Source organism: Planococcus citri, chromosome 2, assembly GCF_950023065.1.
Source record: "Planococcus citri chromosome 2, ihPlaCitr1.1, whole genome shotgun sequence".
Classification (NCBI taxonomy): Eukaryota; Metazoa; Arthropoda; class Insecta; order Hemiptera; family Pseudococcidae; genus Planococcus; species Planococcus citri.
Genome location: NC_088678.1, coordinates 14,562,084 through 14,584,086, shown reverse-complemented (window position 1 = coordinate 14,584,086; position 22,003 = coordinate 14,562,084). Strand labels below are relative to the sequence as shown.

The 22,003-nt window shown below is 35.0% G+C and overlaps 1 protein-coding gene and 1 long non-coding RNA gene across 2 annotated transcripts in view; one reads left to right on the top strand and one right to left on the bottom strand.

Moving 5' to 3' along the window:
- LOC135834775 (5'-AMP-activated serine/threonine-protein kinase catalytic subunit alpha-like) overlaps nucleotides 1-5,566 on the bottom strand; it is a 66,998-nt gene extending 61,432 nt beyond the window's left edge. Inside the window, exon 1 of the mRNA XM_065348747.1 lies at nucleotides 5,291-5,566. The gene's annotated coding sequence lies outside the window, so the exon portion shown is untranslated. The remainder of the gene's footprint in view (nucleotides 1-5,290) is intronic.
- The window catches only part of LOC135834780 (uncharacterized), a 42,232-nt gene that overhangs the window by 1,858 nt on the left and 18,371 nt on the right, over nucleotides 1-22,003 (top strand). The window lies entirely within an intron of this gene.

The window sequence follows — 22,003 nt, the reverse complement described above, 5'->3', positions numbered from 1 at the left end:
TTTAATTAATTTTTGGTTAATTATTCGCGAATATATCGAGTAATTATCGAGTCCAAAATTGATCCGCGTACATTCGAAATAAAAAAATCGATAAATTCCAACATTTTCTGTCAAAAATCGTTAAAAAAATTTTTAAAAAAATTTGCTCCTGGGGTAAGATTTGAACCGTGTACCACCCGCTCACCAAGCCAACTCCTTCGCCACAGGTCCACCGTTGTACTTTTCCGAAAGGCAATTTTAAAAGGTATACATGTTGACTACCTATTTGAAATAAGAAATTCGATAAATTTTCATTTCTATTTTCGTGAAATTGATCGATAAACGTATCGTTTAAACGTACATTGTATCAATAAAAATATCCTCGATTTTTTGTCGAACTCAAATTTCCAAAAATTCATCCGCGAATATTCGAATTTCGAAATAATACGAAAATCGATAATTTTATTTGGTAAAATGGCACATTGAAAAAATCATCAACTTTAAAAATTAATTACTCAAGAACAGCTTAACCGATTTTGATGAAATTTAAATTTTCACCCGTTGGATACTTGCCTAACATTTTGTCATCATCAGCATGTTTCAAAAGTTCGCAGCTTCAGCGTTTATCGAGCGACAAAATTTGCAGGGTGACTTTGCACAAAATTCATTAAAAATGAAATTTCTCAGGAACGGCTGAACCGATTTTGATCAAATTTATAATCTTATAACTAGGTTACAAGCCCGATTTTTTGACATAACCATCATGCTCCAAAAGTTCAAAGTTTTCGAGGTTATTGAACTTTAAACTTTTTTTTCACAATTTTTCAAAATTCAATATCTAGAAAACGGCTGAACCAATTTTGATGAAACTTTGCATACAACTAGGCCTTTACCGTCCCTACAAACCAAAATTATCACCACGATCCAAAAGTTTACAGCTTTTGAGTTATATCGAAAAAACCAAAAAAAACTTATATATATATATATATATATATATATATATATATATATATATATATATATAAACCTTATATAAGGAAACCTGAATTTTCGGGAATGGTCGTATCGTGATCCCAGACCCTCAAAACGTAAAGAAAAGTCACTCCCCGACCCAACTTCCACCATCGCAACAAATACAGTACTCCACTTTTCTTAAGAAAAGTCGGTAAAAGAGAAAAAATGGTGTAAAAGTTGAAAAAAAATGCAGTAGAATAACCATGTTCTGCATTTTTGATAAGGCTACTCATAAGAATAAGAACGATAGAATTTGTTTCTATTTTTTTTTTTTTTTTGGTTTTCTTTTTTGTACTATTAACCATTAAGTATTCCAGGCCTCGTTTGCTTTTTTTTCTAGTTGGAATTTTTAAAAAAAATCAAAATTCAAATTTTAAAATTTTGAAGCGAAAATATAAAAATAATAAACTTCTTCATTTATCACACCAGAAAACATCGTTTTTACCCCTCTCGAAATACTATGATTTTTGAGAGCTAGTTTGCTTTTTTTTCATTTTGTTAAAAAAAACTATCATTCGAATTTCAAAATTTTGAAGCAAAATGGTAAACTTCTTATAATTGTAACTCTTCACACGAAAAATCGTCGTTTTTTATAGTTTTGTTTGCCTGCGAATTTCATTCCTTCAAAAATTTAGAGTTGGAAATTTCAAGGCAAAAAAAATTACGAGTTGGCATTTTTATGTTTCCTCTTCCCCCTCCCCCCTGAAAAACGACTTCGGTACGGTCCAGTTAGAGTTTTTATTTTTAATTTCGGCGCGGTTGGTATCCTTTGTTTCAGTTTTTTTTTATTTCGTCAATTTTTTTCTATTTTTATAATCTAATCGGAATTGATGTTTTAGTTGTTAGTTTCATAAAAATATTCCAAATGAAAATAATTTTGAAGTTTTTTTTTTTCAATTTTGTATAGCAAATGAAATAATTGAGTTGATATTGGCCCAAAACACCCGAAGTCGATAGTATTAAGGTCCTTTTTTAGTCCTTTTTTTTTGGTGAAAAATGTTCCTTAAATTTCTTTTTTTTTTCAAAATTCAATTGAGATGCCTGTTCTTGGATTTTTTCCTTAAAATACTTTTTCACTTCCAGAACGCGTCAAAGTTTTGAGTGATCATGTCTTTTAGGCTTTTTTCATACTTACACCCAAGAGAAACTCTTTAAGCAAATTTTTAGAGGAGATCTCGGAACTATGCATATAACCCTGGAGGCCCAAACCTGTTTTTTAACTTTTTACCCCAAATTTCAATTTTTTTCAAATTTTTCGCCCTCTTTTTGCTCGAGCTAAACTTTACTCTCCCCCTCCCCAAAAGCTATTCAAATTTCGAAGTACGTATCTCTTTCAAAAGCTATATTCCTCTAAATTTTTTAGCTCCTGAATTTGGAAATCTTTTTTCATAATTTTCACTCTCGATTTTCTTACTTAAAGTATTTAAACAAAATAATTTCTATTTGGCTTGTTCCGATTTTCATTCAACAAAAAAACTGCATCTCACTGATCGATTTATTCTGCTCGATAATTTCATCTCTTGTGTTGCAATTTTTCCATGAATATTATGATTATAAAAGTGAGTAAAATCAACGAATTTGGATAAAAATGGGACGATGGCCGGAAACTTGCTTTGAAAGGGTGTATTTTGATGGGAGAGAGGAAAATGGGATTTTCAGCCAGATTCGAGGGTACTTTTGAGGATGAAAACTATGGAGAAAATGAGTTTTTGCATTTTTGAGGGCGTTCTGCCTATTTGAAGTAATAATCATCTCCAGAAAAAAAAATCAAAAAAATCAAGCAAATGGCTTACCGAGTGAACAAGAATTTCTTGATACCTTCATCACCCTCCCTTCCCCTCCTTCCATCCATTCTACATTGAGGAAACGCTCTGATTGGGCTCTTATGCTCATAGTTCAGTGGCAAAATGTATTTTTTAAGCAATAAACGGCAAATCATGATAAAGCTATGAAATTTGGTATGATGAACAAGAAAAATTGAAACAAAAATAATACACTTCTTCATCTTTGTATATCATTCAAGAAAACAACAAAACATCGTTTTCATACCCTTCAAAATACTAATTTTCGGGATTTGGCCTCGCTTCGCTCGGGCCCGTTTGCTTTTCTCTTTTCATATTGAATTTTTTCAAAAAAAATCATTTATTTTTCGACTTTCAAAATTTTTAAACAATGATGATAAAATTTTTATGCCCAAAGAACATAGTTTTTTATACCTCTCAAAATACTGATTTTCGAGAGCTTTTGCCCTCGCTTCGATCGGGTCCTTTTGCTTTTCTTTTTTAATTTTGGATTTTTCACAAAAAAAAAATATCATTTGTAATTTTTCTATCGTTTTTATACTTTCTGGAATATCAATTTTCGAGAGCTTTTATCCTCGCTTTGCTCGGACCCATTTGCTTTTTATTTTCCATGTTCAATTGTTCAACAAAAAAACTAGGTATTCGAATTTCAAAATTTTGAGCAAATAATAATATGAAATATTTACAATCGAAATTGAAGAATTAGAGTTTTTGATTTTAAGCGAACATTGATGTAATATATCAATTTTTAAAATTGATAAGGAGAAAATAAAACGAAAAATTGGAGTGAAACGTTATATTTTTGGCGTCTACATTGTTTCAATAAAATCGTAAGGTGTTTGAAATCATCAGAAAAGCAAACATTTTTTTCAAAAATTTAGCTAAACACTTGAAGGTAAATTTTGACCCTACCCCCAGCTTAAAAAATTCCTTAGGTGCCCGAAAAATCACCTGCTGAAAGTCCTGCTAAAAGTCCTACTTAAGTCCTACTTTTTCATTTTGAAATTTTGTTAGACATCCTGACCAGGTAATTTAAAAATCTGGACCGGATGCCTAATCCCTTCTGTGTCTTTGAAATTTTCCAATGTTGATTTGATTTTTTTAAAAGTATGTTTTGTCATTTACTTTCTAAAGAAAAGGGGGGCACCTTCATTTTAACACGATATTCCATGTCTTTTCTTGGACATATCACCCCGTAGAATATCTATTGGTCAGATGCGCGCGCAGCTATTCTACACTATTTTCTCCCCCTCACTTCCCCTACCTCCTCCGGTACATTTACGTTATCATTTCTGGAAATTCATCCAATCGGAATTCGTATAGAATTTTACAACTTTGCAACATCACGAGAAGTATAGTATAATTAAAGCAGATGAAAATGAAAATGAAAAAAAAGGAACACGTCTCGATTAAATATTAATTACGATTAAATTTTCAAAGCATTTTAAATGTACCTAAGCTACGTATGAAGTTAAACGAAACGATATGTTGAAAAATACAGAGGAAAAAATTGTCAAGTGCGACATTGTCATGTTATATAAACTATACTCGCCAACTTACTATGTAGTATGTTATGTTACACTGTTTAACCGGCGAAAGTCCACTTATAATACTCGTATACTCGATTCGTTTTTGTAGAATATTGATTGTGCTGTAACCGAGCCCACGTGAAATCTCTCGCTAGCATAATTTACCTTACAGAAACACGCACCTTTGTATCAAAAATGCAATTTCGCGTACCAAAGATATACTTTGATGGTGTTGTTGTTGTTGTTGTTGATTACGACGACGACGATGGCGAGGGTGGTAATTTTATATGGTATAGTCATACAGTACAGATAAAATACGAGTAAACCACCGCCCTTATTTAAGCTAAAACGTCTAGTTGGACTTTAAAGAACGCGATTTTGAGGTAATTTTTTCCATCGAGTAATGGTTTTTTAATGTTCGAGCGAGAAAAAAAAACAACGACGAATCTCGGAACGATAAAAGTGCTGAGCAAAAAAGCAACGAATCTTCTTCGTGTGAGAGGCAGTTGATTTCAAAGCCGGAAAACGAAAGCGAAAAAAGCTGAATTCTTTGCAGCGGAAAATGTCATCATTAAAAATGTATCGTATCGAATGAATTGGTCTCGAGGTGGAAAAATGGTTACAAGCGAAAAGCCTATGACCCGGACTGATAAAACAGGAAGTAGGTTTTTTCTACAAAGGCCCATTCGTGCTTCGTGACTTTTGCAAAAGACCTCGAATCCGAATTGTGACCGGTTCGTGACCAATTTCCGCAAAAAGCTCGAAATTAGAGATAAAATGAGTCGAAAAATCGAGCTCAGACACACCTAAGAGATTCGCCGAGGGAAAAAAAGCTGCAGTCGGTGTTTAATTTATTGAACCAAAACACCTCCCTGGGTTGATGCCCGGTACGTCTCGGTCTCGGTGATACTATAAAGCTAATTTAAAGCATGCATTTTACGAGCTAAATGAACTTGGTGTATTTACCGTGTAAGTATAGCGGCGGCCATGGCTAATGATGCTGTATATTCGACGATATAAATTTGCTCGACTGACGTCGTCGAATGAATTAATGAAAAAAAAAAAATATTCACCTTCGACACAGTTTTTCCATAAATACGCGAGTGTGTATGCAAACGCAGAAAATATTTTCCGATACGGGGATTTTTGCAGTATTTTTCGCGGCTATCACTGGTTCGAACACTCGAACTAAATGCTTCCACACAGCGCGCTACCACGGTAGCGTCGTCGTTCGGAATATCGACGCTTCCCTTGTACCCGTGCTCTCCTACCAGCGTCTTTCGATGACGTCACAAGTGTTCCCCTACTTTCTCAATTCAAAACATTTGATTACGACGCTTTTACTACACCGTGACGCGCGGTTAAAACTTTCAAAAACTTACAATTCTCGTGTACACACTACGCAGTGTTGTAAAGTAATGATCGCCCATTCGGCCGATTTCTTCGTGTGCTTTTTTTCCCTCTGTTGCCCAAAATCTCGGTTCTCGGCTCACTATCTGCCGAATGGCCTAGCTTGTCCCGATGTCCGTCATGTCCATGTCGTATGCGTAGGTTCTACGTACTACGATGTAGGTTCACCTAGAAGAGTACTTTCGGTGCTGTATTAACGCAATTATTACTCGCCGACCGAGAGTACCTAGCTATTTAATTCGATAGTGTATCGTACATTAGAGATGGTTGTGCTTGTGTGTTGCGAACGTGTTTGAAGATGAACGACACGAGGTTAAATTTATCGCAGTGTTGATATTTTATAGGCGTTAAAATTGTCTAAATCTGGGCATATTACGTATACCTACGTAAAGCTTTGCTTCTCTGGCGGCTTTAATTACTTACTTTTACTCTTCTTTTTTTGGGCCGGAAAATGAAATTGTAGAGGTTGTTTACTTATCTACTGGTATTGTGTTAGGTGGATTAGTTTTCTTCTTTTCTTCGGAGGTTTTTGTTTTAGAAGGATCTTTGTTTCGATTAATTAATTCAATTTTTTTGAGACGTTTCTACTTCTTGAATTGGAAACTTTTTTTTAAAACACTCCAAAATTAATATGTAGGTATTTATTTTGACAATGTTCTAACATGTGAATATTTTGTGAAATGTTTATTCTGTTTGTTTTGATTAACAATATTCAGCCTAAAGAAAAATTTTTCTTGGAGAAAATCCAAAAATTCTGATCAAGATGTTTTTGAATGTCTTTTAAAAATATAATAGAACAATCATTTTAAAGAAATTAAGTTACTAAACGGAATTAAATTTTTCAAAAAAATGAAGACTTTTTCAAAATTTGAGGGGGAGGAAGGTTGAGTCTTTAAACATGAGATCCAAAACACATTCGAACTCAACCGTCCCAGATTGGTAAAAAAAAACACATTTTCATGTTTTTTGAATCTTTTTTTTGAAATTGTATGACGTGGTAGGACACTGAGGACTGAAAATGACTCGCCATTTTCAATTTTTTGGTATTTTTAAGAAGAAGTTGCTGAAGATAATAAATGAAATATATGATGCAGGTACGCTGCCTAAGAACTTCAAAGCAGTAAATTTCTTACCAATACCAAAGAAGAACAACTTGCAAAAAATGCTCTGAATATAGAACAATCGCATTAATGAGCCATGCACTGAAGCTACTACCCACCATCATAAATGCCAGGATTGAAAAGAAAATAGATGAAAATCTAAGCGAAACACAATATGGCTTTGTAGCAAAAAAAGGGACGAGAGATGCAATTGCCCTGCTGAAAGTGATCATTCAAAGAGCACATGAATGCAAACAGTAAAATCATTGTTTGCTTCAGTTGCTTTGTCGATTATGAGAAAGCATTTGATCTTGTCAACCATGAGAGGATGTTGGAGATCCTGAATAAATACAATATTGATGATAAAGACCTGCGAATAATCAAGAACCTGTACTGGGAGCAGAGCGCAAACATCAAGATTGTAACTGAGTAGTCGGAGAACGGATGTGGTATAAAGAGAGGTGTGAGACAAGGATGCCCCCTCTCACCTAGGTTGTTCAATGTGTATGCAGAAGAAATAATGAGAGAAGCGCGAATCAAACAAATGGGATTCAAGATCAACGGCAAGAAAATAAATGAAATAAGTTACGCAGACGACAAAGTGATCCTTGCTGGGACAGAAGCGCAGATGCAGAAAATGAGCGCTGATTAACAATGATGCTAGAGATCATAAAGAAATTAAATCACGGACTGGAATGGCAAAAAGTGCTTTCAATAACCTTGCCAATGTGCTGGGAAATTGAACGATGAGTCTAGGTCTGAGAAAGAGAATTATGAAATGCTACATATGGACTGTTCTGAAGTATTCCTGTGAAACATGGACCATGAGTGCAGAATGCGAGAAGAAAGTATCTGCTTTTGAGATATGGTGGTATCAAAGGCTACTACAGATCTCATGGAAGGACTTCATTACCAACAAGGAAGTATTAGCAAGAATAGGAGGGGAGCGGGAAGTCGTGATAGAAGATATCAAGAACAGAAAGCTGAAATATTTAGCACATAAAATACGAGAAAACTGTATTTTAATGCTAGAGGTACAGGGGAAAATTCAAGGAAGAACAACAATAGGGAGGAAACGATTGGAGCTGCTAACAACAAACTCACCAGCAAACTCTCCCTGTAAGACCTTGAAAGAAACTATCAGATTTGCTAGAAACTGGCTAATATAGATGGAAGTATACACTTATCTCCTGTAAAGGTGTGCGACCACGATGACGACGAGGAGAGGGAGGGGGCAGTAAGAACAATAATGGAAACAGTAAACCAAGATTTGTTGTCCTCGTCTTCAAATCAATTATAATCAATATGGTACTTCATTTCAAAAATTGTTTTGAATTCTGATAGAAATTTGGGACCGTCATTCATGCCCTTAAGGGACGTGTAGATGCCATTTTGAAATTGGATTGTTGAAAATTAAATGGAAATGTGTCTTCTCTGTATTTTTTGCTTCAAATTTCGAAATGCTAGATTTCAATCGTTTTACTCGCCATGAAAAGTTGAGCTTTCATTTTTATCAAATTCAAACTCGAACTTTTCGAAATTTTGATTACTGTTTTCAAAGTTCCACGCCTATTTGCCCTTCTAAGTCTTGAAACCACTGTAACTAAAATGTCAAATCCTAAAGTCAATTTTTGAATTTTTGAAAATTTGAAAAATTTGAAAAAACTGTTCAAAGGAGCATTTAAAAATTGTTTCGTGAAATATACGTTTTTTCAGCCAAAGTGAACCAATGTGAATGATTCCATCGGTTCAACTCCTACACATCAACACCTTTACTAGTTTTGGTCCATTCTGGAGCCTCCAGTAATTTTTCAATTTCCTCCAGAAAATTTCAAACTGCTCTGGAGGGGTCTAATACGAACTTTACAGGGCTCGTACTTGGTTACTTTTCAAGTTATCAATTTACTAAAATTACATACTAAAAAATCTTTTGGTTACTTTTTTCGTTGCTTTTTGAAAAAATTTCAGAAATTTTATCCCTTTGAACCTTGTTTTATTAAATAAATAAATTGCAAAAATATACCTACACTTTTTCATTTTCCCCAACTGGCTGCACTGCCTTTTTAGTACAGGAATTTTAGATGATATGGGAAGATTTATTCGGACTAAATCCTACAAAAGGTTTTTTTGCGGGATACTGTAGTGGAAGGGGTCCTATTTAACATACTGAAAGTCCCACCCCGTACCCCACGTGCGTCGCGTGCTAGAGCGTGAAAAGTGTCCCGCCGCGGCGTTTTTTGCGATTTTCTCGCGAGGGTTTGATTTTACGTCGAAAATGGCTTTATTTTTGTGTTCTACGTCAAATTTCCGATCTATTGATATATCAACTGCCCTTCTACCCCCAAGGGGGGTGGGACCAGAACCATTCAAATGAGAGGGGTTTTCTAAAAAAAAACAAAAAAGCTATCGGCGCATATGGGGGATGAAATGGTCCCGGAGAGTGTTCGAGTTGATACCAGCATGGAAGGTGGGTACCATCGAGAAACTTCCGCGTGAAAAATTTCAGATCCACGCCCCCTCCCCTTTTTGGGGAGCCCCCCTTTTCTGTAATTTCAATAACACTTTTCTCAGCCCCATTTCGACCGATTTTGAAAATTTTTCAGTATGTTATGTATATCCTTAGTAAGTATCCCCACAAAAATTTTCAACCCCCTCCCCTCATATTTACCCCTCAAAATGGCGTTTTTTTATATTTTTTATGCCTATTAACAATCAATATTGCGAGGTAAAATTTTGGAAACACGTTTTTTGGATGTATTTTCGGCCCCCAAACATCATATACTGTTTTAGAAATTTTTGCTTTGGTGCGCCGGGGTGAAAAATTAGATGAATGTGTTTTAGGGGGGTAGGGGGTGAAATGGGAATTTTGAAAAAAATAACTATTAACGAGTAGGGTATCGTTTTCATATGATTCGATACCGCTGAGAACGAATATGACTTCAGATTTTCTGCTACGCTCACCTAGCCCCCTCCAGAGCCCCCCAGCCCCCCTCAATTTTCACTATTTTGGAAATAAAGTTATTTTGATGAAATTTGTGTCGTTTTCATATGATTCGATACCACCGAGCACGAATATGACTTCGAATTTTCTGCTACACTCACCTAGCTCTCTCCACAGCCCTCAGCAGTCAGCCCGACCTCAATTTTCACTATCTTTAAAATAGTTACATCAGAGTGAAGTTTTTCAAGGTCACACTCACTAGAAGGATGTTACAATTAAATGAAACCTGTAGAATAAGTGTATATAATAATGAAATCAAAAACGGCGTTAAGGCATGCTTCCCCTAAACAATTGGTACATAACTTTGAACATTTCAAACCTGTAAGCGTACAAGAACACATTACATACCTAGCAACCTAGCTATTTATCTACTAATAATTCTGTAATGGTTCAAAAGAAGTTGAGGAGAAGGTGAGCGCTGAGTAGGTACCTACTTGAAAGAAATTCTAATTTTACTAAAAATGAATAAGTACATATGAGCATTTACCATATTTTCGACATGTGCACGCCGACGTACAGCCTTTTTTACATTTGCACGAAATAATTTTTAGTAGTTGATCTGGTGCTGGAGCCATCAGCGTTTGATTCGGATTTAAGTGCCCATCCTCGATTTTCCATCCCCAATTTTCCGGGGGAAGTACATTGCCTTTCCACAGCTGTATCTGATGATAACATCTATACGAGTGCTGCCGTGCAGCTTCTTCGGTGGGTGGTAAAGAGGCCAGATTCACTCGATTTTTCTGTATGTTTTTTGAGAAACATCGAAGTCGGAAATTATTAAGTGATTGATCAGAATTTGTTGCTCCGTACAATTTGAGAAATAATGAACACCCAGCTTGAAATATTTCATCAGGTGAAGCATTCGATTTGTTGAAGATGGGTGCTAAATTTTGAATTTCATTCATAATTTTAACAAAGGTGCTTTTCCCTTTTCCAAATGGCGCAGAAGTTGTATCGCATCCGCTGAAGCTGTGTAATAACAGGATAAAATCTTTGAATTTCTTGTTTTCTTGTAACGAATAAATCTTAGCAGGAATTCTCCCTTTTTTAGGCTTGAAAAAATATAAAGAATCACGAGTAGAACCAATTCCACACATTAGCACCATGAGATCGACATCTTCGCCAACAATGACAGTTTTGTGGTTGCCCTTGCCTGATAATTCACTACTTAAACGAACAATATCAGCGTCAGCATCACCTTCAGCTATCATAATGGTGAAGCCTGCATTACTCAAACTCCGTTTTAAAAATTGAATAAATTTGGTTTTATTTTTGGCGTTGGATAGAAAATTTTCTTGTGTCGTTGAGATCAGCATCATTTCATCCAAAATATCAATTTCGACAGTATTTCGATAACGACGTCTTCTTTCAGCATCTTTGGTACAAACTTCTTCGTACCCATCAAACACGACATACGCAGAGAACATTTTTTGAATAACAACTTTGTCGAAAAACGCGATATTTCGCGAGATAATCAAAATATGAAAATGACTTTATTTCCAAAATAATGAAAATTGAGGGGGCTGAGGGGCTCTGGAGTGGGCTAGGAGAGTGTAGCAGAAAATTCGAAGTCATATTCGTGCTCGGTGGTATCGAATCATATGAAAACGACACCAATTTCATCAAAATAACTTTATTTCCAAAATAGTGAAAATTGGGGGGGCTGGGGGGCTCTGGAGGGGGCTAGGTGAGCGTAGCAGAAAATCTGAAGTCATATTCGTTCTCAGCGGTATCGAATCATATGAAAACGATACCCTACTCGTTAATAGTTATTTTTTTCAAAATTCCCATTTCACCCCCTACCCCCCTAAAACACATTCATCTAATTTTTCACCCCGGCGCACCAAAGCAAAAATTTCTAAAACAGTATATGATGTTTGGGGGCCGAAAATACATCCAAAAAACGTGTTTCCAAAATTTTACCTCGCAATATTGATTGTTAATAGGCATAAAAAATATAAAAAAACGCCATTTTGAGGGGTAAATATGAGGGGAGGTGGTTGAAAATTTTTGTGGGGATACTTACTAAGGATATACATAACATACTGAAAAATTTTCAAAATCGGTCGAAATGGGGCTGAGAAAAGTGTTATTGAAATTACAGAAAAGGGGGGCTCCCCAAAAAGGGGAGGGGGCGTGGATCTGAAATTTTTCACGCGGAAGTTTCTCGATGGTACCCACCTTCCATGCTGGTATCAACTCGAACACTCTCCGGGACCATTTCATCCCCCATATGCGCCGATAGCTTTTTTGTTTTTTTTAGAAAACCCCTCTCATTTGAATGGTTCTGGTCCCACCCCCCTTGGGGGTAGAAGGGCAGTTGATATATCAATAGATCGGAAATTTGACGTAGAACACAAAAATAAAGCCATTTTCGACGTAAAATCAAACCCTCGCGAGAAAATCGCAAAAAACGCCGCGGCGGGACACTTTTCACGCTCTAGCACGCGACGCACGTGGGGTACGGGGTGGGACTTTTAGTATGTTAAATAGGACCCCTTCCACTACAGTATCCCGCAAAAAAACCTTTTGTAGGATTTAGTCCGAATAAAAAATTTAAAATGACTGTACTATTTCAGTATGCAGCATTATTGTTCAAGTCTCGATTTTGTTAAATAAAAAATTGCAAAAGCCTCGTTTCTTGACAAAAATTTCAAGAATTTTCAATTTTTCGACAAAAGCTGCCTAAAAGTTTCGTTTTTCTTGCAAAAACTTACATAAGTAAAAGTCGTACTCCCTTTTTTTCTAAAAATTGTTTAAGAGTTTCGGGTTCAGCCAAAGTCAAAATTGTCGTGCGTTAAGTCTCATTTTTTGCGGAAAATTTTCGCATTTTTGAAAAAAATGCCAAAAGGTTTATCTTTTTTACCAAAACTTACCCAAAGTCTCGCTTTTTTGCCAATAATTGCCAAATAGTCCTGATTTCTGCTAAAATTGCCGAAGTCTCAATCGAAAAATTTCATCATCAAATTAATTTTAATTGGAATGTTTTTTTTTCGTAATTTTTTTTGGACTTACTTCCCTTCGTACATTAACTTCAATTGATACTAACTTGTGTTTTTTCTGGTTACTTTTTCTGCATTAGAATGTTTTGTTTGCGTTTTGTAAGTGTTTTGACCACTTTTTGGTTATTTTTTTCATACTTTTTTGGTTAGTAAAGTTACATTTTGAGGGAAGAGGAGAAATTAAGTATTTACGAGCGTTGACTTTGGTGTCAATTGAAACTTTGGTGGGTATTGATTTGGTAGGTGGGCATGGGCACCCTCTCGACCATTTTAGATGGTTTTCACGAAATTCCTGGACTGCCAGTTCAAAAGTGAATTTTCGTCCAAAATTTGTAAATTCCAGGAACAGTTGAGAAAAAAATTAGTACTTCAAAAATGTCAGACTGTGATTGTTTTTAAGGTAGCGTGATCGTGTAGACCCATCGGACGATATTTTGCCGGAAAAATCGCTCGTTATACCTTTCTTTGAAAATTTGATTTTTCCATATATTTTCTGGAATTTGGGTAAAAAATTGAATCGATCAAAAATTCACTTTTGAACTGGACACAAAATTGCCAAAAAGGTGTCTAATTAGTGTCGATCAAAGTTATTAGGTGCTGAAGTTAATTTTTGTCCATTCAGGAGCGATTTGAAATTTCTGAAGAAAATTGAAAAATCGCTGGAGCCTCCAGAATAGCTCAAAATTAGTAGTTGTTGATGTATAAGAGTTGGAAGGAATCATTCACATTGATTCACTTTGTTCAAAAAATTTATACTTCACGAAAATGTTTGAAAATCGCCCTTAAAACAGCTTTTTTGTATTTTTTCAAGTTTTCAAAAATCTGTCAAAAACCAAAACTGAATCAAAGGTCTTGAAATTTTGTATGCGAGGGTTTTAGCACATGCTGTTTCGATCTAGCTTGGTCGTGTTCAACTCGGGTGGTCCCATCCAATTCAAAACATTCCCTTGTGTGGTAATATAAATTCAAATTTGGAGTTACTTTTGTTTATCATTTCCCCTGGGTACCTAAATGGAAGAAAAATAAGTTAGAATTTTGTAAATGTTTAAATAATGTTTGATTTTTTATATTTTCCTAGGAAAGGAGAAGGGAGATAGATCCGGAACATTTCATTCTTTTTTTAAATTATAGGTTTTCCTTTTCCCCCCGCAATTTTACATTTTGATGCCTATGCGATTAGAAGGTATTTGAAAGACAAATTTACGGAGGAGGGGTGGGATTCCAATTTAAACACCTACCTATAGTCCAAAACAGAAGGTAAAAAAAACTAAAAACTACTAAATTTTATTTTTGGAACTTTAAAGACAACCTGTCACATAACCTCGTCTATATGTATTCTTCACCCACTAATTTTATTTTCTCAAAAAACATATTCCGAGAAAAAAATTTCCACGTAGAAAAAATGTAGCGTGTTTATTTTCATAGCGATACTGTCTTTTTCTTCGAACGTTGCGGTGTTATTTTATACGTCGCGTAAGGTTTTTAAGCGGTTACACGTTTATGAAAAAAAAAATTATGTAGGAGTAGTTTTGGCTAAACGCATGATCGAAAATGACGTCATATTCCCCCTTTTTTTACCCATCGAAAGGTCAATTCCTCCATTTAACAGGTCATGAATCCCGAATATGTTTCGAAGGCTGGTTGAATTTTTTTCCTCGTTTTTTTTTCTTCACGAGAGAAGAGAAAATATTGTGGAGACTGAAGTGTATCTGAAGAACGAAGATAAGGTTTTGGGTAACCGGAAAAATTGTGTCGTGGGCTATTTTGTCGCTATTCTGCTTGGTTCCTTGTTCCTTCTGTTTCTTTTTTTTCCCCGTCGGAGTAAAAATAATGGAAGTGTTTTTGTTTCATGAGATGACAGTAGGTATATGGCCCTGTATTGTTATAGAAAATAGAAATTTTTTTCTCGTAGAAAATGGGTTAATTTGATTCTGTGTTTGGTGACGGTGAATTTTTGAGTGATGATAAAAATTGATGAATTTTTTTTTAAAGGTGGGAAAAAGGAAGTGGAATTTTAAATTAGGTGGAATATATTTCCTTTTTTTTTTTTTTTTTTTAATCATCATTAATTGCAGTAGAATGTTTGTGGATACTGGATAGGTCTCTTTTGGTTCGTTTTTGAGTAACGAGCTTTTGTAAAATTTCATTCACGAGGAAAAGAATCAAACTGTGAGCATTTTTTGAGATTTTTTTTTCACTAAAAGGTATCAAGGGTACATACCAGGTCAACCAACTACAGTTTTAAGACACCTTTTGTATACACGTATCATGTGTAAAGTCCTCTAAACATTTTTTTCTTTCACCACCATAGAAATTTTAAATGAGGAAAAATTACTTTCAAACGCAAAAACATACACCGAAACAGATTACTTTTCAAAACGGTTAAAAATAATTTACGCTGGTACTCCACCTTTCTCATTAACTCTCTGTATGAAATAAGCAGCAACGAGACAGAATGACCTTTGAAAAGCTCAGTGACCAGAATGAAACGTACGCGAGTCGAGGAAGAAGTAAATATGGACCGGGGGTGAACCTTTCCTTTCGCATCTTGTTGTTTTCCAGCAACAGCAGGGTTTCCATTTCCATAGACGAGCCACTGTGTAGTAAATCAATGCGCACTGGTATAGTACGGTTACCACAGCTGAGATGTTTTCCAGTATATGAAATCATCGTACTCGTATAAAACGAGCGACGGTCCGGGTCTGCTTATGCTCGTGGGCACCTGTCTGAATTGGCGTATTTTTACGAGATATTATTACGTCCTTGGAGAGGCCACGAACCCTCGATCAAGATGGCAATCAAGATGTTATTTATGGTATTAGGATCAATTCGAGTTCAAACAGCGGGAATATAGGTACCTACGATGAAAAAGGAGTCGATAACGATACCCGAGTGATTTTCAAATAGCCTGCATCAAAGACAGAATACTTTATCGAATTGTGGCCTACCGCTATATAAGGAGTAACTTAATATAGACGATGGAGCAGGCTGACCCTTGTAGATTTCAACGACCAATTTACCGATTGATTTTCATCAATGATGAGGTGTTGCTTTCAGAAAGTTCAAAGTGTAATTATGGACTAATTACTGGCGGATCTATCTCAAAGGTATATTTTAGGCTGGCTGCGAAAATCAATCTGACGCGAGAGATATCGAATTCAAAGGGATTCAAAAAACTGGCTACATTGGAATGAAAAATTTTGATTTTAATTCGTCTAATTTACGAGGTTTTTTTTCACTGACAAACGACATAGCATCGGAATAATGTCTTTGACGAATGAATATTTTAAAATAGCCTCATGTACTGAGAGTCTATGACCGTAATTAATACAACGATGAGGAGAAATTAAAAGTGATTTGCGGTTAATATTGTGTGAGATGCGGCAATGGTAGGACGTGGTTTTGAATTTTCGTTCCACGATGATATCGAACTTACGCACGACTTGCGCACGTTTTATCGTTACTCCGTAGGCGTTGTGTACTATACTTATATTACTACAAGTTCACTTCTAGAATTTATGAAACATACAGTACGGTCGTCTCATCAGTGTCGCCTATTTAAAGCGATAACTTTTCCACTTACGAGTACCTACATGAGATTTATCGCGCGCAGTCTGCAAAGTGCGCCTAAGGGGCCATTCGTAAAGAAGACGAACAACGTTTGATAATCAGGAAATAGCGAATTTTGAAAGTTGATTTCCTTCGGTGCCAGACGACTATATCGAATATGAATACATAGGTACTCGTAGGTTTGTCGTTCTATGCAGTAATGTTAATACTCGAGTCGATCGAGGTATTGGCAGGAAAAAAAATAGAGCATAACCTTTTAAAAGAAATGTCATCTAGAACGTACGAGACTACGAGTACCGATGTTCGTATTTCGACGTTATTAATATGGTCTGAAAAAAATTCAGTTTTCGAGAACATTTATAGCCCTGCTTGAGTGAATTTACATATTGTTAAAAACTTTTCCGAAGTTGGAAAAAATTGGTTATCTTTTGATTCCCAGTGGACTCTGTGTTTGTAGTACCGAAGATGCATGTTTTTGGACGAATTCACGGTCACGTTGTCGGAATCGACGGGGGAAGGGGATGAATAACAGGGAGGGTCGAAATTTTATTATTTTTGAAGTATTAAGGAGACGAGCAAAATAATGTTGTAAAATTACTTTAAATCAACATAAGTATCAGTATGAGTATTTAACCTTTCGCTCTGCCCTTCCACACTTTCTTTTAGCAGTACCTACCTATTGGTTCCAAATTTCGAATTTTTGTACAGGTTTGAACAAAATAGGTTGGAATGAATCTGAACATCGGTTTATAATATGAAGTCGACCCCTCGAGTCGATTATCACTATTTTCGCGTCAATCTGAGTCTTCAGTAAATGTTGATGACTTTTCTCCAGCGATTTCAAATAGCTCCAGGGAGCATTGTTACTAACTTCAGCAGTAGAAAATTTAATCCTGTTATAATTTCGACATTCCGAATCAATTAAAGCTGGCGATTCGCAAATTCCAGTCAATGAATTTAAAAGTGTATTTTTTTACAAATAAGGTTAGGTATCAAATTTTTTAAAAATTTTTAAACGGTCAATTTAGCAAAAACATTCTTAAATTAATATTTAATTTCTCTTTTTCCCTGCCCATCTCTGTGTGTGGCATAAGTTCAAAATTTCGATTTTTTTGCAGTTTCAAAAACAACTAGACAGCTAAGCAAAGCTTAGCTGCAAAGTGTGCGTAGCTAGCTGCCTTTTCTACAGCTATAACCGTTATTACATCTAGGTAGTGCATAAGTGAATCAACCATGTCACAGTGATGAGAATTTTTGAAACTCTCACTGCTTCAAAATAATAATTATTTTCAGTGTTTTCATATTTTCCAAATTACAATAGGTATTTCAGAATAATTTATAAGCTTGTATTGCTTCTAAATTAAGAAATTTCTAGTTGTTTTTCATAGTTTGCATTGTTTTAAAATTTACAAAATTTCAAATCAATTTCCCAAATTCCCCATCGCTACAATTTCATAAAGTTTTCAATAAATTTTCAAAATTTTGCATTGCTGCTGAGTTAGGAAATTTGCAATCAATTTTTAGAATTCACATTGCCTCTAAATAGTCAAATTTTGAATAATTTTTCAGAATTCTTATTGTCTTTAAATTAAAAAATTTCAAATTCAATTTTCAAGTTCATATTGTCCACAAATTTTAAAACGTTTACTCAATTTTTGGAATTCACATTGCCTCCAATTTTTCAGAATTCTCATCTTCTTCATAAATATTACAATACTTATTTCATAATATAATTTTCAAGTTCACATTATCTGCAACTTACAGAACTTTTAATCAATTTTTGGAATTCTCAGCGTCTCTAAATACAAATTTTCATATTATTTTTTTTAGAATTTCCATTGTCTTCAAATTTATAAATTTTCAAACCAATTTTCAGAACTTGCTTTTTATTCTAAATTAAGAATTAAATCTTATAAAATATGTCAAGAATTTGCATTGCCTCTAAATTACAGGAAAAAAATGGGTAATTTTTACAAAAAAATTTAACTAAATACTGGTTAAGTACCAGATCCCATTCAATAATTTTTACTGTAATCGTTAGGGCTAGGATTTATATGCAAACGCATATCTGTTTTGGCTATACTAATTAGCGCATATCACTGTTTCTTTTGCGATTCATACATTTCTGAGACAAATGGTGAAATTTTTTAGCGCATATTTCCGCATATTTTGGGTATAAATGCATATATTCGCATATTTTCGTCAAAAAATGCTCTTTTAGCGCATATTTATCGCATATTTTGAGTCGATAGCGCATATTTCGGAAAAAATCACAAAAATTGATTCAAAAAACGCAAAATTTAGAAAAAAATATAATTTTTTAAATAAAAAAAAAAAACTTTTTAAAAATTGAAACCATGGTTTTATTTTTATTTGTGCTCAGAGACAACTGGAAATCGGTTGTGATTCACAATCTTGAACAGCATTTGACAATCGGATGTTATTCCAATGTATAATTCTTCCTTTTGTAAAAATAAAATGCTATTTTATGAAATAAATCTGAATGGGTGTATTTTTTCTGTTTATACACTGCAATTTCAGCTCCAGATTGAAAATACCTTCATTTTGATATGCAACATGCTGCACTTTTATAGCGCATATATTCGCATATTTTGTCATTTTAGCGCATATATTCGCATATTTTCATCATTTTTAGCACATTTTTAAGGCGCATATAATCGATTTTTTAGCGCATATAAATCCTAGCCCTACTTATGGCTATAGGTAGACAAAAAATTAATGAAATGAATTTTTAGTTAGCAAATGATATCATATTTCATAACCCAATTTCAGCATTATTTATGCCCCATTATCATGTACTACATAGGTAACTCCAAAGCATTTACCTATCCAATTTTCCAACGAAAAATCTTTCACCTACCTACTTACCTCACGGGGATTCGAACCTGGGTCCCTAAATTTCCTATTCCTACCTACATGCCCTATCCACTCAGCCATGAATTCACTACGAGGGTTAGGGCATTAAAATAATATATGTATTTGTTTGGTAAACGCCCCACCAAACCACTCCCACTTGGAATTTACAGCTAACAGACCGGGGGTGTAACAGGGTACAATGAAACACAGCTGGTGATGGAATAGACTGGGGGTATAGCAGGGTACAATGAGTGGCAGGTGTTCTACAAGTCCCCTTTTCCCTTTTTTAGGATTTAATGCATTAAAATAATGAACTAAAATTGCAATTACTCAGCAATTACCCATCCGAATTGAATGGAAATTAATCTATTCCCTCCGCCTTAATGATTCTCAAATGGTGTCCAATAGGTACAAAAAACGGTTGTATAGCTTAAGAGAACATTCATTGTAATTGAAATTTCAATTTCTCAAAGCGAAACCAATAGTGTGCTACGCACACTAAAAATACACAAATGTTGAATGAATCTTAAAATGGGTTCATATTCTGAAATGGACCCTCCGAATCGATTGCGACCATTTTCGTTCCAATCTGGAGCCTCCAGCAACAATTAAATTGACTTTTCTCCAGTCATTTAAAATCGTTCCAGAACTTTTGCTGAGGGCTTCAGATCCGCTCAAAAATGGTGGTATTGAGTCTCGAGGTGGAAGGAGGGTGACTTTGGGATGTGAATTTTCAACTTTTTATTTCATTTTTACTTTTTTATAAATTAATGTACTTACCAGTAGGCTATTTCCACTATTTTCAAAAATTGAAAAAAAAAATTCGTCAGCTCAAAATTTGGTTCTTAGTCGGGGGACTCGCATAAGGATCTATTTCACCCCCTCCACCGCCGTTGAAATATCAAGTTTCAAAAATCTGCTATCTGCTGGTGATTCTAGGAATATTCCTAAATTCGCTGGAGGCTCCAAAATGACTTGAACCCACCTGAAGTCGTTTTCAGAAAGTGCTGAAATGGGAGTGCTGAGTAAAATTTCGACTTTTCATCTCCATTTGATGAAATTTTATGAAAATGTCAAGTTTCAGAAATCTACTGGAGGCTCCAGTAATTTTCAAGAAGTTGCTGGAGACTCCAAAACGACTTGAAATCCACCTGCAGTCGACTTCGTAGAGTATTGAAATCAGTTTGCAGAATGAATTTCGGCTTTCCAACTCCATTTAATGAAATTTTGTAAGAATTTCAAGTTTCAAAAATCTGCTGGAAGCTCCAAAACTGCTCAAAACGGTTTGAAACTGTTTCCAATCGATTTGGCAGGTCGAAAATAGGGTATATCCCAAATTTCAGCTTTCTCAGTCAATTTGGTAAAATTTTGATTTTTTCCCTCATTTTTGGCCTGAATTTGATTTTCAAAAATTCACCAAAAATCGAAAAACGCACTTTAGCACTTGAAATGTTGACAGGTGATAAATTTTTGCCTGCTCTTTTGATGTACCTTTGTACGGTCCAAAAAATGTTGCGCAACTCTTATGTTGGAAGGCAAAATCTGCGATTTCAGCTGATCTGTCAATAGGGCCTCTTTTTTTTGAGGACAAGGGCTGGAAATGTTCCTTAGGACGCCCCCTTTAAGGAATAAGTTGTCCCGGAGGATCGGCGGGAGGGGGCAATAGATTCATATGCGGGCCCCCCGACCATCTCATGGGATCTGGATCACATTCTACATATTTTAGTGATCCAAGGCTCAGTTCAAACGGAGTTGACTGGTTAGGAAAATGCCCTGTAAGCGAGATGATTTGCCTCTTGGACCTTGAAATTTCAATTTACCTATCAGAGACTTTTGTTAATTTTGTGAAAATTGATTTTGAAGTGTAAGTAAGTACTTACTACTTACGCTTAATTTCATTTCTCAGTTCCCTTCCCCCATCTCTGACCGGATCGAAAAATGCAATTTTTGCATTTAATTTTCCATATTTTCAAGTTCCTACGAGATTTTTCAAAAATTGCTCTGTAGGCGGCCTCCATTTTGTTGCCGGAATGTCGGAGAAATGATGTACTGCTTTTTTTGGAGAGTATTTTGCATTTCCTAGACTTTTTTTGGATTTGGGTTCTTTTTTTTAATGCTATTTTCTCGGAATTTGGTCTTCATTTATCACAATAATGAGAAATGAGAGAACTTTTTGAAGGTCAGTCTTCACTTACAATTAGATTTGGAAGCGACAACGTCAGGGATTTTTGCTGGTGCAGTTGATTTTTGGATTTTGTTTACAATTTTCTCTGGATTTTAGAATTTAGGCTTTTCAGTTGCGTTTTTGTGAATCGTTGATTGTGTAGGAAATTTTATGAATGGAAAATTGAAAATAGGAAATTTCATTTTGTGCAATTTTTCTTTTTATAAATTCTTTTGTAAAATGCTTGTTTTTCATGTAAAATGACAAAAACATGAAAATTGTAAGTAGCAGATGATCCATGATCCTGAACGCAGATTTTGAAATTGACTTGTAAAGGTTAATCTTTTTTATGTTCCAAAATTTTTGTGATAAAATTTTTAAATCGCTACTTCATCCCAAACCCTTTCAGACAGGGTGAAACTGCAATTTTTCTCTAAAATTCCTATATGTACTTAATTGAAATTTTTTGAACATTATATAAGTAGGTTTGTTATAGAAACTATTGAGGCTCATTTCTGAAAATGTTTTTCAAAAGTATCTTCTTAGAAAAGTCCG